Source organism: Xyrauchen texanus, chromosome 22 (genome assembly GCF_025860055.1).
Source record: "Xyrauchen texanus isolate HMW12.3.18 chromosome 22, RBS_HiC_50CHRs, whole genome shotgun sequence".
Taxonomy (NCBI): Eukaryota; Metazoa; Chordata; class Actinopteri; order Cypriniformes; family Catostomidae; genus Xyrauchen; species Xyrauchen texanus.
The window spans coordinates 30,112,307-30,131,564 of record NC_068297.1 but is presented as its reverse complement, the minus strand read 5'-3'; positions in this window follow the sequence as shown (position 1 = coordinate 30,131,564).

Genomic DNA, 19,258 nt, shown 5'->3' with positions numbered 1-19,258 from the left:
TTGGTGTAATTGCAATAGCTTGTCACTGATGGATGAATCATCTACTGGACGCCCGAAAACTTCTTTGAAATGGTTTATAAATTCTTGTACAGAGGAAGTAACGGTAGATTCCTGCAGCCACAAAGTTTCAGCCCATCTTAATGCAGCTCCTGATAACTGTTGAATAATAAATGCAACCCTCGACTTTTCAGTGGGGTATAACTGGATTTGTTGTTCTAGAGCGAGCGAACACTGTAACAGGAAACCGTTGCAATCCTCCGCCTGGCCGGAGAATGGCGCTGGACGGGAAGTTGGATTGGTGAAGCAAACCAGAGAAGGAGCGGGGTTTACGGAAGTGCTGGAAGATGGCTGACAGGGATTAACAGCGGCGGCTGTCGGTTGTGCAGGGTTATCAATATTACAAACAGATTCCATCGCGCTGTTCTTCTTCCCCTTTTTTCGGCCAAGCCTTCTGTCAGGGTAGAGACCAGGAGATCGGAGGTAAGTGATTCAAATATAGTTTTATTCAAGTATAGAAGGTGAAAGGTAAGTATCAGGTGACTTTTAGGTGCTGGTTTAGTGAAGATAGTTCGTTGCACGGAGAAAAACTGGAAATCCAAATGACTTGGATCGTAGAACATTCACTCTGTATCAGTTCGTTAACTCCTCCTCTTTTCTAGGAGCAATCGGGCCGGTTTGATCAGATCTCAGACAAGGGTTCAGGAATCGGATAAGTGATCTGGAGATGGCAGAACAACAGTGCATAGGGTTAGTATGAATCAGGTAAGAAAACGGAATACTCAGGTTTTCAGGATCGACGGAGATATCAGGACTCAGGGAGAAATGGTCTGTTCCTGTTGGAGGCTTGACAAAGACTGGATACAAGGTGAGTGTTTTTATGAGTTGGCTGATGAGGTGATAAGTGATGACCAGGTGTTTGTGATTTAGAATTCTGGGGAGAGTGATCTTTGAGTGGTGGACTGCAATGAACTTGACTGATCTCTGACAGTTGAATTATTTATTCAGCATATCATTAATTCATTTGATAAAAATTTGTAATCGATTGACAGCCTTGTTTTAAGTGACTTAAAAAAGTTAAATTCAATTAAACTAATGTTAACAATAATTATGTCTTCTAATATTAACCAAACAATATCCGGTGTAACTTAATTTAAAAGGAACACATTTTTGGTTTAATTTCTATAAAGTAAATGGTCTGCACTTATATAGAGCCTTTTATTAACCTTAGAGGTTACCAAAGGGCTTTAAGCTGTGTCTTCACACTCATACACCAATGGCGGCAGAGCTGACATGCAAGGCGCTAGCCTGCCATTGGGAGCAACTTGGGGTTCAGTGTCTTGCCCAAGGACACTTCGGCATGTGGAGTCGTGTGGGCAGGGTATTGAACCGCCAACCCTGCGATTAGCAGCCGACCCGCTCTACCACCTGAGCCACCCATAAAGGGATACTTTAGTCTCACTGATGGGCTGTGGGGTATATAAGACAATTGGGAAATACTGTATCTCTTCCAGTGCTCTACTTTCACACATTTTAACTACTATAAATTCTCTTTCTCTTGTTCACTGTCTCTTTCTCCCTGTATAGTATCAGAGTGATAAGGGGTGGCAGTTATATTCTTGAAACCATTAGCTTGATTCTCCTAGGCTGAGGGTAAATTGTGGCCGTGTGGCAGACATCAGCTGAAACAGGAAATCCACTGCATGAGAAGTAGTTGCAGAAGCTCAGTTGCACCATAAGTCTAACATGCAAACTCATGAGAAAAATGCATCTAGCTGTACAATGGACAGATCAGCAGATGTGCAATGAACAGCTGGAAAACGTCTCGAACTGTTGCCATGGGAATCTTTAATTATGTTCATTGAGAAATGTCAAAAGTTTTACTCAGGGGAGTTTAGCACCGCATATGTGACATTACAAAGCACTTTGCAGATCAAGCAAGGTCTTATAACATGAAACATTTGTTCTGTTTTGCAAAATGTATGTTTATTCCATGGAATGCTCAGAGAAATGGCTGACAGAAGTAGACAGTTTGCGAAAATACTGTGCAAGGATCATACCTTCAGCAATATGTTCGCCTTTACCGTTCACTTAATATGCTGTAAAGTTTATTAGTGGTGCTTGCTAAGGTAAACATTACTATTTCTACTGCTCATACTTACAAACCCCTAACACTGAGTATTAAATGTAACTTAAGTTGTCCCTCCTTGAGAAGTGATCTGCTATTACTTTTTATAGTTCATCCAAATATATGATTTTCCTATCATTTACTCGACCCTCATACCATTCCAGATGTGTATGATTTTCCAACCAAATTAAGTATACCTTGAAAGGCTGTGCATTGGACTGGATGTACACGCTAAGCATTTGTGTCAAATCGAAGTATACTTTTGCCTTTTGAAAAATCGGGCCGCACATGTTCAATGCTTGAGCAGTCTGTTGATGATGAAATGAGTGTAACGTGTCCTGTACGCAGACACCTGCCGTTTGCGCAACAACCCTCAATATTGAACATACAAGTGCAGTTCCGGGGGTGTAAATGATGTCCCTTTGAATATTGCAAAAATCTATGGAATTGTTCACAGGATTGAGTGGTTAGCATGGACAGGTGGCCCTAGCTGGTAGATGAAACAACTGCACCATTATGTAGGCAAAAGCATCTTTCTAAGATGTAGGCAAAAGCATCCATTATATTCTTATGAACTACTCTTGTTTGCAAGGAAATATTTCGTAATATATTATACATTTATATTGTAAATGTTTTACTAGTGACCAGGCCGATGCAATTTTTCCCTCTCTGCTATTTTAGATGTTACATTTTATGCACCACCAGGATAGTCGCTAGTGCAGATCTTTGGAGTAGGTTTGCCAACTGTCCCAGATTAGCAGGAACTTTCAATAGTTTGGCCAAAATGAAGATGTCCTGTATTTTAGCTACAATAAATAAGACAAAGACCAGCATTTTAGCTGGGATATCTGACATGGTCATGTTTGTCTTAGAAGGTATCTTTCCTCTGCACTATTTTACAGCTTCACATTTTCACTACCAGAAATGGAGGAAATAATAGTGATGATTGGATATGTCAGTGGAGATGCATGATGCAACTATTCATAAACCACATTTTTCAAAGCACTCATCCAAACCAGATGTTTGCCCATCATAAACAAGCCAATAGCTGAGAAGAATGAACAATATACTGGGTGAATTATCTCCTCTCTGAAGCTTGAACACTTCTCAGAACTGCTGTCAATTCTGCACTGACTTTGATTAAACTGAGTGACATTTGGCTCCACTGTCAGCCCAGTTCATTCATTTTAAAGGTTTACTGATTATATTCTTCATGCAAAGGAAATTATGCGACAATCCACTATATTCTCAGAGGGTTTGGTTTGTGACTAGCAGTTTGTAATAGTGACCACTGGGCAAGTTAATGCTGATGAAATGGCAGTATAGTTTGGTATCGCACAATATTGAGCACTTGCACTCTTTAGCATCCCAGTTCTGTTATACTGCACTCTTGGAATGTCGCTTGGTAAAATCAAATTCAAGAACCGGAACTAACTTTTCTGTAATATAATAGTTTCACAGTTTAACTTTTGTTCACCATTCTCATACTTCCATGTATGTGTTATTTTTATCGTTTTGATGACTTTACTATTATGAAATGTAGAAAACAGTAATAAAACAGGATGAGTAGGTGTTCCCAAACTTTTGACTGTAGTGTATAATTCAGCGTTCAAGTATATAAAATATCAACAGCTGAGTAAATGAATGAATGGACATCTCCCCAAATACATATGGCCAGGTTTTCCTCATCCAAGCTACATTCCTCACATTTTTCCCACTATCAAATTAAATTATGGCAGTAAAAGTTTGAGAGCTGATTTCACACAGAAAAATCTAATTAAATCGAGGCACAACTATTAGAGTTTTTCAGGATTCAATGTAGTGTAAATCAGGACGTGACCTGGAAATATTTTAAAAAATTCAGGCTGTAAAGAGCAGACAAATTGCCAACTCGTGTCTAACTGAGAAACAAATCAACTCATTCCCATGTAACTTTGTTCTGGCAACTTGCAGAGCATCCTTGGATAAAAATGCAAATGCTGGGCAGACATTCAATCTGTTAAGATCAAGACAAAATTCCAGCAGTTCTCTCAGTGGAACTATACGTTTAGCCACTTACAGATTTGTGGTCAAAATTCCATATCTTTGAAGAATAATTGCAGTACCATAAGAGCTGCCAACTGCACATATGGTTTGGTTTTAAAAATGATTAACATTAACAATGAACCCTGAATTGGCTTTTTTGTGACTATTATTGAAGGTGTGGTTAGGCCAGTGGTTCTCCAAAAATGGGTCACACCTAGTCTGTTCTGATAAGGTTACAAACAGCAGGGAAAAATGCTAAATCCGAAAATAAAAAGGCAACGTAACACGTCATAATGTAAAGTGAGGGTATCAAAATAAATGGGTGTATTGATTAACCTTTAAAAGGAAAGAGAAAACTTGCATGTACAGCAAACTGATTTCTTGCTTCTGAAAGTTCATGCACACTCAAGTCAAACCCCCAGCTAACACATTTTGGTTGCCATAACATTCTGGGAACGTACATTTAAGGTTTGTTTTTGGTTAGCCAGAAAGTTTTCATGACTGAAATAGAATGTTCTTTTTAGGTTTGCAAAACGTTCCACTAATGTTCTTTTAACGTTCCCCTAACCTCAGTTTTCATATTTATATTTACATGTTCATACATTCATACATCATTAATCCTATATAAAACATCAGCCTAAATAATCAGACCACAATCAATATCATTGCTGATCCATTGTTTAATTGTTAACATATTATAACACAAGCCATGTCTCACAGGACGTTCAAAACATTGAATTATCATTTAATGGATAAAAATGTGCAAGAACAGTATCATTAAAAAATACATTCTGTAAAAACTGACATTTTTGGTAAACTTCTTCCACCACCGTCATCTGCAAATTAAAAAAAAAAGAAAGAAAAAAAGCAATGTAAGTAAAAAAATAGTTAAACACATCATCACACATGATATGGAGTGATGGATAAATGAATGGATAAATTCATATCCATTTTTTTTTTTTTTTTTACCCACTACTCTTATGTAAAGTCGCAGGTATACCTCGGGCCGAAATGATGCTAAATACCTCCTTGTGTCCAAATAAATCCCCTCAGCAGACTGCAGATGCAGACAAGTGCTAACATTCATCACATCATTGCACATTCAATGCATTCGTGGCAGACAAAGGCAAGTAGAGTTCTGTGCGGAGGTGGGTAGTAACATGCTACATTTACTCTGTTACATTTACTTGAGTAACTTTGGGGGGAGGGGGGGGGGTTTAGAGTAGGTTAAAAAGTGGGCACTTGTTCATGTTTTCACCATAATAATGACTGAAGTTTTACAAACCTCTCTTCTTATTGACAAAGTCATTCAGATCTGACAAGAGCCCTTAAAGGTATAGTTCACCCAAAAATGAAAATTCTGGCATGAGGGTGAGTACATAATGAGAGAATTTTTTATGACTTTCTTTCATCTGCTGAACTCCAATGAAGATTTTTAGAAGAATGTCTCAGCTCTTTTGGTCCATACAATTCAAGTGAATGGGTGCCAACATTTTAAAGCTCAATAATTTACACAAGTCAGCATAAAAGAAATCCATAAATCTCCAGTGGTTAAATCAATATCTTCAGAAGTGGTGTGATAGGTGTGGATGAGTATTGGATCACTTCTTCTTGTGTTTTTGGTGATTCTTCTCTGCATATCTCCCCCTGCTGGGCTGGGAGAAGAATGTCAAGCAAAAAATGACAAATATTGATCTGTTTCTCATCCACACCTATCATATCACTTCTGAAGATATGGATTTAACCACTGGAGCCATATGGATTACTTTTATGTGCTTTTTGGAGCATCAACATTTTGGCACCCATTCACTTGCATTGTACTGACCTACAGAGATATTCTTCTAAAAATCATAATTTGTGGATGTCATACACACCTGTGATGGCATGAGGGTGAGTAAATGATGAGAGAATTTTCAATTTTGGGTGAACTACCCCTTTAAAGTGATAGCTCAGCCATAATTTAATATTCCCTCATGTTGTTCCAAATCCGTGTGACCTTCTGTATACAGTGGAACACAAAATATGTTAGACAGAATGTTAGGGTCTCGGTCACCATTCCCTTTCAAAATATGGAGAGAGAAAAAAAAAGACATTCACTGAAAGTAAATGGTGACCAAAGCTAACATTCTGTCTAAAATCTCCTTATTGTGTTGAATGGAAGAAAATAATAAGGGTTTGGAACAACGTGATGGTCAATGTTGACTGTTTACCATTAATAATAATAATTCTGTAATACATGTTAAATGGGTATTATGCAATGGAATATAGGGGAGTTAATGTCCATTGTGTTATTTGTGAAAGTGACAATTCATTACTTGAGTATTCTTTTAATTGGATATTTCTTAATCTTAGTCAAGTAACTATTTATGATAGTACTTCTACTTGAATATTTTTTTTAAAGGAATTGTTCTTTTAATTGAGAACATCTTTTGGCTACTTTACCCACCTCTGGTTCTGTGCATGTAAAGTTTTAGTGGTAAACCCAAAGAGGTGAATAATCCAATAACACAGCAAAGCTAAGTTATTACCTTGTTACAGTGGTAAACAGCTCCCGCTTGCACTCCCGTTGATGATGCAATAAGACAGAGAGTTCAGACCCAAATAATATGATGTGAACATAGACCAGCTGGGGTTAGGGTAGGGGGAGGCATCCTAAAGCTCACACATGCCAATGTGTTCAACACTTAAAGCTCTGGCCACTGGGGGGCAATGATTTGAAAAGCACAGAATGATTTCAGCAGCAGAACGTTGATCTACAGTCACTGAATTTGGTTGTTGACATGTTAACTTGTTAGAAGCTAGTTAAATTAGGCAGGTGCAAACATGGACAGGTTGCATGATGACAGGCCCTTATCCTAAATAAAAAATTTAGAAAAAAAAAAAAGTAATATGGATCCAACTAATGAGAATAAACTTGGTTTGTTGGTTTAAATAAAACTAACCGATTTGAACTGGTCACAACCGGTCACATTAAAATGGTCTTGAAAACATTTAATCCTGCCTTCATCATTTATTTTAATACCATGTTTTCATCATTCCTTTACTTTTTTAATGCCTTTTACTGGATATCTTTAGATTTACACTTGTCCCATGCCCAGACTTTGATCTTAAAATGTTAATGTCAATATTTTGTAAAAATTACATTTTAAAACTTTAATCTAAACAAAGAGTCCATTAATTGTAAACCACTGCAATGTGTATTGTGTATCACAACTGTCTCAGTTGTGATGTCATTTTCAATCAAAAGTTAAACGCGATGTTACCAAAGTTTGTATAGCAAGTCAGTCCACTGTCGGCCATCTTTGGCATGCTCCAAAGACTATTTCCAGTCATGCCAGTGCAGCTCCTACTTGAATGAAGAAAGACAAAAATCTCAAAACATGTTGGTCAAGATTAAAGAACATACTTTAAATCAGCAATAAAATCTGACAATACTGCTATCATATTTTGTGATTCTTAACCTCATATTACGCTTAAAAAACTGTAAGGCGGGATCCGTGAGAGCCCAATGTTCAAGAGCTCCTTTGTTGAGTGTTCCAATTTCTCCCATTGATTTTAATAGAATTGGCCCATCTCTGCTAAATCATCTCTGATGATACTATCATTGGTTACCAAGGAGACTGAAGTGTCATGAAGGGCATGCTTGTGATAATTTAATCTTCTTCAAATGTAATTTCCACCATCGTCAGATTGTATCACACAGAATACATCATTTGAGATGGGATACATCCCATGATGACAAATTAAATAAACTAGTGAGAGTGTGACAAGTGTGTTATAAGGGAGTTTAGTTCCACCGGGTTAAAAGGGCCAAAAGTTGACGTAACACGCTCATATAGAGTAAAGGTGGTGAGGTTCAGTGATTTGAACTCCCTGGTGCTCCCTTTTTCTTTCTTTTTTACAGACAGCTGAAGAGAAAATCTGTTGAAGGTCTTTCCCAACCCGCCTGCTGGGTTTTATGGAGCCCCAGGGTTTAGGCTTTGACTGATGACTGTAGCAGGCAACCAGGTGTTGAAGACGGGTAATGAAGTTACATAATAACTCCTTCTGTGGGCTCAGGGAAGTGCTGGAAAAGTGGGAAAGACATCTGTGTGTCTACATGCAATGAAAAACAATACTATAATGGAGTGTAAGTGCTTGACATTCTTACGAGCAAACCAATATGACAGCCATAACAATGTACTTAGGTAAAAAATATTAAATGGTTAGACATATTGAAATATGCATTATACCTTGCCACATGATGGATGGTTATCTATACGGTCTAGCAGTATATAACAGCCAATATAATGTAAACTCAGCAAACAAATAAATGTCCCTTTTTCAGGTCACTGTTTTTTAAAGATAATTTTTAAAAATCCAAATAACTTTACAGATCTTTATTGTAAAGGGTTTAAACAAAGTTTTCCATGCTTGTTCAATGAACCATAAACAATTAATGAACATGCACCTGTGGAATGGTCGTTATGACACTAACAGCTTACAGACAGTAGGCAAGGTCATAGTTATAAAAACTTAGGACACTAAAGAGACCTTTCTACTGACTCTCAAAAACACCAAAAGTAAGATGCCCAGGGTCCCTGCTCATCTGTGTGAAGGTGCCTTAGGCATACTACATGGAGGCATGAGGTCTGCAGATGTGGCTAGGGCAATAAATTGCAATATCTGTACTGTGAGACACCCAAGACAGCATTACAGGGAGACAGAAAGGACAGCTGATCATCCTCACAGTGTCAAACCACATGTAATAACACCTGCACAGGATCAGTACATCCGAATCTCACACCTGCGGGACAGGTACTGGATGGCAACAACAACTACCCGAGCTATACCAAGAACGTACAATCCCTCCATCCGTGCTCAGACTGTCCGCGATAGGCTGATAGAGGCTGGACTGAGGGCTTGTTGGCCTGTTGTAAGACAGACATCACCAGTAACAACGTCGCCTACGGGCACAAACCCACCTTCGCTGGACCAGACAGGACTGGCAAAAAGTCCTCTTCACTGACGAGTTACGGTTTTGTCTCACCAGGTGTGATGGTCGGACTCGCGTTTATCGCCGAAGGAATGAGCGTTACATTGAGGCCTGTACTCTGGAGCAGGGTCGATTTGGAGGTGAAGGCTCCGTCATGGTCTGAGGCGGTGTGTCACAGCATCATCGGACTGAGCTTGTTGTCATTGCAGGCAATCTCAATGCTGTGTGTTACAGGGAAGACATCTTCCTCCCTCGTGTGATACCCTTCCTGCAGGCTCAAACTGACATGACCCTCCAGCATGCGTGGTTTCCTGCAAGACAGGAATGTCAGTGTTCTGCCATGGCCAGCGAAGAGATCGGATCTCATTGAGCACGTCTTGGACCTGTTGTATCGCAGAGTTAGGGCTAGGGCTATTCCCCCCAGAAATGACTTGCAAGTGCGAGTGGAAGAGTGGGGTAACATCTCACAGCAAGAACTGGCAAATATGGTGCAGTCCTTGAGGTGGAGATGCACTGCAGTACTTAATGCAGCTGTTGGCCACACCAGATACTGACTGTTACTTTGATTTTAACCATTTGTTCAGGGACACATTATACCTTTTCTGTTAGTCACATATCTGTGAAACTTGTCAGTTTATGTCTTAGTTAGTGAACCTTTTTATGTTCATACAAATATTTACACATGTTAAGTTTGCTGAAAATAAAAGCAGTTGAAAGTGAGAGGACGTTTCTTTTTTTTTTGCTGAGTTTATACGTCCTGCAAAAAAAATGTGTAAAAAAAGTTATTTTCTACTTGCATGTACAAATCTCAAAATGTTTAAAAACTCTCCAAAAAGCTTTATTTTATGGTGTGCGCCATCAATCTGTATTATAATGTCAGGGAATCCAATCTACATTTACCTACTATTCAAATTATCCAAACCCAAAGAGACAAAAGCACTCAAAAGGTGCAGCTAATTAGGAAATTCAACATTCGCTGCTTTAGTTAGGTTTTTCAGTCTGCACCAGGCCTCATTTACCTGTGGTTTTGACCAATTTAATGTCATTTGATAAATGTGAAAACTATTAAGGAAAAATTAATGCTGTATGAACCATCACAAATTCACTGTGCTGTCTATACCCACCGGAGGGCAGCAAAGTAATACTTATAGCTTGAAACGAGTCAGTCACACGTTGACTCACTGTTTCTGGCACATTTTACACTGATATTTATACTGTTCAATAAATATATCTATATTCTGCTCTCAAAGCAAAGTTGTGTGATCTTAATCAATTACTATAGCATTATCTATCAGACTATCTTCATCATGGCAGTGATGCTCTGCAGAATGTTCAGGAACATTTATTACATAATTGAAACTCTTATAAAATTCAGAGACCTAAGACATCATGAACTGACCTACACACAATTCATGTGGTCAAGACACTTCTTTTAGTTCTATGAAATATGATGGTGATTTTTACAGCCATTTTACCCAAAAAGGTCTAAAAAGCACCATAAAAAGTACCCTAAACATGGCCGGTTCTAGACATTGAGAGGCCCTAGGCAAAATGTATTTAATATTTTAACTTAATTTTATTAATACCGTGTTACTGTATGACTTGCAACAAAGAGTTAGCTTGTTCAAATGATCACATAATCTACTTATATACTTCTTTCTATCAAAGAAACAATGCTGTACACTTTGTAAGCTTTAGCAAATCTAAGCAAAAATCAAATAGTTGTCGACTAGTTCTTCCTCAAAGGAGCTGATTTCTGCAGCCTCGTAATTTCTATACAACACTTTGTTACATGATGAGCTGATAAAAAAACCTGTGCAGTGTGCACCCCTGTCTCACATGAGTTGCATTGCAGCCAGTCACAATGGCTTTTCTTCTAGCTGTTGCCATTTTTGCGGCATCATTTTTAAGCATTATGTTGGCTGTGAATGGTCTGCGTGTGTTCCATGGGCATGCTGTCTGAGTGTTTTACAAGTACAGCAAGTAAAACATAAGGGAGTGAAAAATAATCAATCCCATATCCATAACACATTTTTATATAATTACATTCCTTTATTACTATTAATATTTTTGTTTAGATCAATTATTGCCATTTCTAACTACAACACACCAAATATATAAGTGGAAACTATAAGTGGACTATCATCTTTATGTTCGTTCTGGATAAGTCAAGCATTTAGATTTCTGACATGCTAGCAAATAGAACAATATCTTACTTCTTATTTTATCACCACTCAGACAGTTTTTACATGCTCTTTATTGCAACGCTGATAATAGGCATTATTTGTGGATTTTCCATGCACAAGAAATTAAACCTTGCTCACCAGCGAATAGGTTAAAATAAATTTTTGCATGTTACAATTTTGATTGCAATTGCAAGCAAAAAGTCTTGGTTACTGTCTTAACCTCCATTCCCTGATGGAGGGAAAGAGGCGTTTTGTTGATATAGTGACATTAGTGGTCGCTCATGAGAGCACCCAAACACCTCCCATGTAACCAGTATGGGAGAAGGCCATGCCAGCCGTGGCCTTTCTTTCTATGTTTTCTCTCCACAGAATATTAGATTCGACTGGGGCCATCTAACGCTATACGCATCGGGGAAGTTGTTCTTTTCCTTTTCTATTCTTTAAGGGGAAAAGACTCCGCCGAGACCACATCCTGCCCAAAAGGGGAGGTTAACATCGGCACCTATGGAGCACCTATTTCATTGCAGGGCATATTAGACCCCGTAGTGGGACTGGCTCCGAACTCCTATGCTGAGTTCACGAGCCATAGGGCTAGGGAGGAATGACATGCAGGGTCCACAACTTCATGAACTCGACTGGGGGTAAAAGCGCACATTTTCACCTCAGGGGAGGGAAAAGTCACTATATGTAAGTGATACACCCAGCCAGCTGTTCCGTATTACAGAACTCTATCTGTTCGTACCTGAAAGAACACGGGACGCAACCGGTTCAACACGGAGATTAGAAAATCTCGTGAAGGTATTGGGTGTTGCCCAGCCCACTGCTATGCAGATGTCTGCTGGACAGGTGCCATTGGCCAGCGCCCACTAGAATGGCACACTCCTTGTATAGTGTGCTCGAACCCGCAAGGGGGCGGGCACGGCCTGGGTCTGGTAGGCCAATGCAATGGTATCCACGATCCAGTGGGCAAGCCTCTGTTTAGATACAGTGTTCCCTTTCCACCAAAGCAGACAAAGAGCTACTCGGAGCGTCTAAAGCTCTGCGTGCGATCTAAGTAGGTGCGTAAAGTACGCACAGAAAACAGCAATGACAGGGCTGGGTCTGCCTCCTCCCGGGGCAGCGCTTGCAGGTTCACAACCTGATCCCTGAAGGGGTCATGGGAACCTTGGTCACATAGCCCGGTCGGGGTCTCAGGATCACGTGAGAATCTGCCGGACCGAACTCCAGACAAGAGTCACTGACAGAGAACGCTTGCAGGTCCCCACCCTCTTGATGGAGGTGAGCGCAATCAGGAGGGCAGTCTCTAAGGAGAGGGCTTTCCGCTCGACTGACTCGAGCGGCTCAAATGGGGCTCTCCGAAGGCTCAAGAGGACCACGGAGAGATCCCATGAGGGGAAGAGGCATGGCCTGGGAGGATTCAGCCTCCGAGTGCCTCTGAGGAAACTAATGATCAGGGACAATAGCGGCTACATATATACCTTCAAGGTGGAGGGGGACAGCCTCCCCTCCAGTCTCTCCTACAAGAAGAAAATCCCTGACACGACTGCGCATCTCTGGGGTCTTCGGCTTGGGAAGAACATCAATTCATGAACAAATGCCACTTCAGGGCAAAAAGCTGCCTAGTAGAGGGAGCTCTGTTTTGAGAGATTGTGTCTACGACTGCTGGTGGTAGGCCACTTAGATCTTCCATGTCCCGTCCAAGGGCCAGACGTGGAGGTTCCAGAGGTCTGGGCACGGGTGCAAGATTGTGCCTCATCCCTGAGAAAGAAGGTCCTTCTTCAGAGGAATCTGCCAGGGAGTAGCTGTCACAAGGAGCGTGAGGTCCGAGAACCATGAGGTCCGAGAACCATGTCTGGGTCAGCCAGTATGGGGCCACAAGGGTGACTTGTTCTTTGTCCTCCCTGACTTTGCACAGGGTCTGAGCAAGAAGGCTCACTGGGGGAATGCATATTTGAGTAGCCCCCGGGGCCAGATGTGTGTCAGAGCGTCTGTCCCAAGGGGGGCTCCCATCAGGGAATACCAGAGCTGGCAGTGGGAGGATTCCCGGGAAGCGAACAGGTCTACCTGTGCTTTGCCTAATCAACTCCAAATCAGCTGGACCACCTGGGGGTGGAGACTCCACTCTACACTTAGCGTTGCCTGCCACGATGGCATGTCTGCTGTGGCTTTGCTGGGTGCCCGGGATATGAGTGGCCCACAGCGACCACAGCTGCTGCTGACTCCAGAGGAGTAGATGACGGGCGAGTTGCGTCATGCAACGAGAGCGCACGCCACCATGGCAATTTGTATATGCTACTGTCGCTGTGTTGTCAGACCGGACCAACACATGCTTGCCCTGGATCAACGGCAAATGCCTCCACAGGATGATTAGTACAGCCAGCATCTCAGCAACCACCCAGGTCATCACTATATTTTTTCAATAGTTCAATTGTGCAGTTTTCTTTTAGAGTAAGTGCCAATATAGTTCAGCCTATTTGTTGCATGCTGGGATTCTTAGCCATGTAAAAATTTTCCAGATTGCAATTGTTCAATGTTATTGTTTTTTCTATAGTGCTGCACATTGGATGTATTCAAAAAAGTAAATTGTGCTGATGCGAAGGAATATATTACAAAGTTATGGTGTATGTTACATGGCAGAACCACAACATCATCAATCTTAAATCCTAACTCCAATTAGGCATGACAGAAATCAGTCAGTCATTTACATATCATCAGTCATCATCAATTATTGTTCTGTCTTTCAGAGCAAAGGTCAAAAAGCAGCAATTTTGTAACATGCCACGGGATGCATTCTATGTGACCAGCTTCTGGGACAGATTGATCTGCAGACGTCCGTTCCTCACTATTCCCAGCATGCCTGTTCTGAAGAGCAGGGAGGGCAGGAGGAGGCCGGCCAATGACAAACGAGTTAAATTATCTCTGATATGAATTGGAGAGGCGCTGCGTGTTTGCGCTGACACGTGCATTTCTTGGGGGAAAGAGCGATCAATAAGGGATGCAGCGAGATGGGGTGGTTGGGAATAGTGTGTAGGGGTCCACGGAGAGCAGGGTCTTTATTCAAGTCACACAGTGAAGAATGGTGGCATTTAATTTCAGACATGAATGTGAACTCTATGAAGGGACAAAAAATATAGTGGTGACAGTCAATAACAAAAACGAATATGTTGGTGTGATGAACATTATTTTAAATCTATTTTTAAAAGTTAATTTTAAAATGAACAACATTTAAAGCTAACTACAATCTTAAAACACAACCGTAGTACAACAAAATAAATATAGCACATCCCTAATACATTTAACTCTCAAGAAATGAATAAAAGGACTCCAAGTACATTCAAAAGCCTTGTATCTATCTTTTGTAATGTGTTATCTTCTCCATTGACATGTTACTTGCCATTACTTTCAGTGAAAAAATACTAACAGGCTGCAGGAAAACAACTAGTGTCATGGAGAAGTAAGAGAAAAAGAAAGGAAGATAAAAAGACTATTGATAAAAATTTAAGAATAAAGCTGCAGAGAATGCAGGTAAGAGGTTCAATATTAATTTAAACAGTATTTCTTCAAGTAGGCGCATTGATTAGCAGGGGATTTATAAACCCCAAATACATTAAAAGCAAGGATAGATCAGCTGGTTGGGCTGGTGATCATAAAATGTCGGAAAAGCAATGAATACAAAACCTTCTGTGCTTCCTATAAGTCAATACAAGCTTTTCATTATCCTTTAGATATTAGTGCCAGCGCTGTCTTGATGTATTATACAATACAGCGTGTGAAAATAGGACAGATGTCACTGCCGAAGACTGAGTTGGTTGTTTTGAAGAACATAAAAGCAATCTTGTTTATATTACCCCTGCTATGGCAGCTAATGTCATTCTTTTGTGGGGCCAGGCCATGATGACGCACGCCTGGCTCCTAATCAGGCTAATCAAGCCGATGAGCAGGATAAGGGCCACAGGCTAAGGATAAGGGCCACAACCTCCTCCCCTCTCGGTTGGCGGTTGTTCCTCCACTTTCAAGCGGCCGGCTCCTCCATCACCTGACTGCCCTCATCCCTCTGGTCAACTTGATTAACCTGATTAGGGGCCGAGTGTGCGTCATCATGGCCAGGTCCCACCCTCCTCCTTGCCACAGCCCCCTACTGGGCAGGGAGAAGAATTTCTAGCAACAAATTACTTAAAAAATTCATCTGTACTCACTTACTAGAGCCATTTACATTTATGCATTTGGCAGATGCTTTTATCCAAAGCGACATACAGTGCACTTATTACAGGGAAAATCCCCCCCAGAGCAACCTGGAGTTAAGTGTCTTGCTCAAGGACACAATGATGGTGGCTGTGAGGATTGAACCGGCAACCTTCTGCTTACTAGTTCTGTGCTTTAGATGCACCATCATCACCACCACCATCATATACACCCACATACACTGGAGTCTTATGGATTAATTTTGTGCTGACTTTATGTGCTTTTTAGAGCATCAAAGAAGAAGATAGTCAGTCATACACATCTGGGATACCAGGAGGGTGAGTAAATAATGTGAGAATTTTAGCATTTTTGGGTTAGCTGTCCCTAAAAAGTACACAAAATAGAAGATATTCCTACTGTGACGAATAGTCAGAAATTAAGCTCTCCTTGACTCACTGTCTCAATGATTCAGTCACAGAAGAAAAGACTATCAGTGAATAATGACTTCAATCTGTGCCTCTCACAAATCAATCAGAAGTCTTGGAATGTAGCATGTGAGCTGTAGGCACCACCTTTACAGCGAAGGTGTCAAATAGTAACACTTGTTACTTGATACAGTACATCTATTATATTGTTGAGAAATGGTTAGGATTAGTAGGGGTGGGGGTTAGGTGCTCCAAATTATCTATTTTGTATCTTAGTGTAATGTAACAAAGTATTGTGACTGTACTTTTATCTGCCTATTTGATCTTTTATATTGTTAAAATGTGGTTACGTTTTGGGGTTAGGTTATGCAGTGGTGGAAATAGCCGAGATTCCTTAGGGAGTCCATAGCTAGGGTGTCAGGGGGCATTTGAAGATCAGGTTAAGGAAAACAGTTTTAGATGGCTACCTCTCAGTTTAGTGCTCTGAAAAGCAAGAATCATTAAACATGTGCAGAGGTTGAGGCTATTGTATTGTATTTGTCCTTAAAAATGTAATGTAACCTGTTGGAACAGACTAATCTCACTGTGAATTTGGTGACTGCAGGTTGAAAGTTCTTCAGCAAAAATTGCTCTTCTTATTGAAATTTGAACTACTGCCCGCAGTGGTTGAAGCAGGAAGTGTAATGGCACGTATGGGCTCCAGTTTCTGGGTGAAATGTCCACAGAGGGGCACCAAAAGCCAGTTGTAAAGTGTAATGTTTTTAGTTGTCACTGATGTAATACAGCAGAGTAGATGCATAATTTATTAATTCTACCCCCAAAACCCAAATATAAACCTAACTGTCAGTGGAGTAAAAATGTACAGTAATCTTAGAGGGAAAATGCAACCTCCAAATGGTCCTCATAATTGATTATGTCAAAATGATTATTTGTTGGTTTCTGTACACAAACAGGTCTGTGATGCTGCTGACCCAACATGCATTCAGTTGCACCACAGGAGAAGGTAAATATACTTGAACTGTCTGATGGGAAATGGTGCTTGTCAGTAATTCGGCAGCAAGGGGTCAATGTCAGGGTACTAGAAAATTCAGTAGCAACATGCCGACTTCCTGTGTGATCATGTTGGTTTGAATTGGAACTGCATCCTCCCTCTAAATTCACTCCCCATGATATTCTCCACCTTTTTTGTTCTATGGAAGATAGGAAGTCAGTTAAGGACGGCATTTGGTAATTTTGGTAATAAGTGAGTGATGACTGAGTTTTCATATCACAAAATCTTAATCCAATTGCACCTTTTGCAACTAGTCATAACAGGCTACGTTTGTGCAGTGGCTTCCAACCCTGTTCCTGGTGGCCCCCCAGCACTACACATTTTGGGTATCTCCTAATCAAACACACCTGATTCAACTCATTAGCTAATGAGACTCCAAGACCTGAATCAAGTGTCAGAAAAGGAAGATAAACAAATGTGCAGTGTTGGGGCCTCCTGCTGTTCAACTCCCTCCTTTCATTAGGATGCTCTTATTTAGTAGAGCAAATACAAGCACTGTGGTGAGCAAATGACCAGAATGAATCCATATATGTTGATCAAAATCAGCACTGCAGACTCAAGAGGGCATTCAAGTTCATATACTGTATGAAAAAGAGCATGAGTAGTGCCCATCAAGGGTGCATTACACCCTCCACTGATGCAGAATAAACAGAGAACACCCTGCTGACTGTATGATTAAAATGTATTTTTACCAGAGTAGGGAACATTTCATAAGCAATAAAGAGGAATGTTAATGACATGACCAGCATAAAAATCCCACAATGAGAATTTTGTTTGCTGTAAAACAAAGGAGTTTTGCTGCAAAAGTACCTGTCTTTCAGTTAGTGTTCCTCTTTAATTCCAGACACGTATAGAATAAGAACAAGAATGTTTTATTCTCAAAATATAAGCAATGACACCCAAGCAAAGGTGCTGTTGTATTGAATATCAATAAGGCTGTGATTCAGCCACACTACAATAGTTCCATAAATGAGATGTTTATATCAAGTAACTATATAGTCACTTATTTTGTGTCTGTCAAACAAAATAGTAACATTCAAAGCCAATGCAAAATTAACCATTGAATATTGCCAGGCATCACATAGACTAACAGCATTTCTGGAATGGTGTGAAGTGTTTCAGTGCTGTTATAATAAATATCAGCACTCTTGGAATACTAATTGTCCAATCAGATGACAGGACCGGAACTAACAATTGCATAACATTAACTATTACATGGCTCTCACTTTTAAAAATTACTTTCCTTAAATACTGTAGATTGTAAACTAACAACCTGTATATAAAAGGGAAGTTTTTAGCTCTGCCCCAGCCATTATGACTTCAACCTCGGTCAAAGGAAGAATCCTTCGCACAAGGGCAATTATTATTGACTGTGATATGCCAGTACTTGCTACTTTAACCTCTTACCTGCAGAGTACTTACATTAGTTAAAGTAAACATGAAATGGCATAGTCAAGTCAATTTTATTTGTATAGCGCCTTTCACAACACACATCATTTCAAAGCAGCTTTACAGAACCAATACGATAAAACTGTAATGTCTATAAAGTCGATGAATCATCATTGTGTAATTAGATAAAATATGATTGTTAATTGTGTTTAAAAATAAGTAATTAAATAATAATTGTATTAATAACCCCAGTGAGCAAGCTGTAGGCGACTGTGGCAAGGAACACAAAACTTCATAAGATGTTGGTTAATGGAGAAAAATAATCTTGGGGGAATCCAGACTCACTGTGGGGGCCAGTTCCCCTCTGGCTAACATCATGAATATAATGTAAATATTACTTATGTATAGTTAAAGTCATGGTTTAAAATTATTAATCTAAGTAAGTGTTAAGGGTCAGTGTTTAAACATCGACTTTGTTTGAACTGTAAGATTAATGACCAACTATCTTTGAAGTCCAGCCTGGATTAACTGCAGAAGTTCACAAAGATGCAATTGTCCTTGTTAACTGGCTGATGAAGGCTTTTGTTGGCAATTGATAGTCTATGCATTCCATTTCAAGCTCGTAGTCCATCAATAGACCGAGGTGATGCAGGCAGAGATCAGGGATTTAAACACAGTTCAACCTGGCCGGTAATTTCGGTGAGGTTCGGTGTGGTCCATCCTAAATCCAAGGTTCAGACAATGGCATATGAATTATCCCATGTCTTATGTTTGGAGTTGGCATCAGTTCATCCTCTGAAGTCTTAAGTGATGTTTGGCTGGCACCGTCTGCATTTAGTCATCATCATTTAGCGACACGTAGTAGTGGAGTCCAACACGAAGCAGGAATGGTGCTAGATC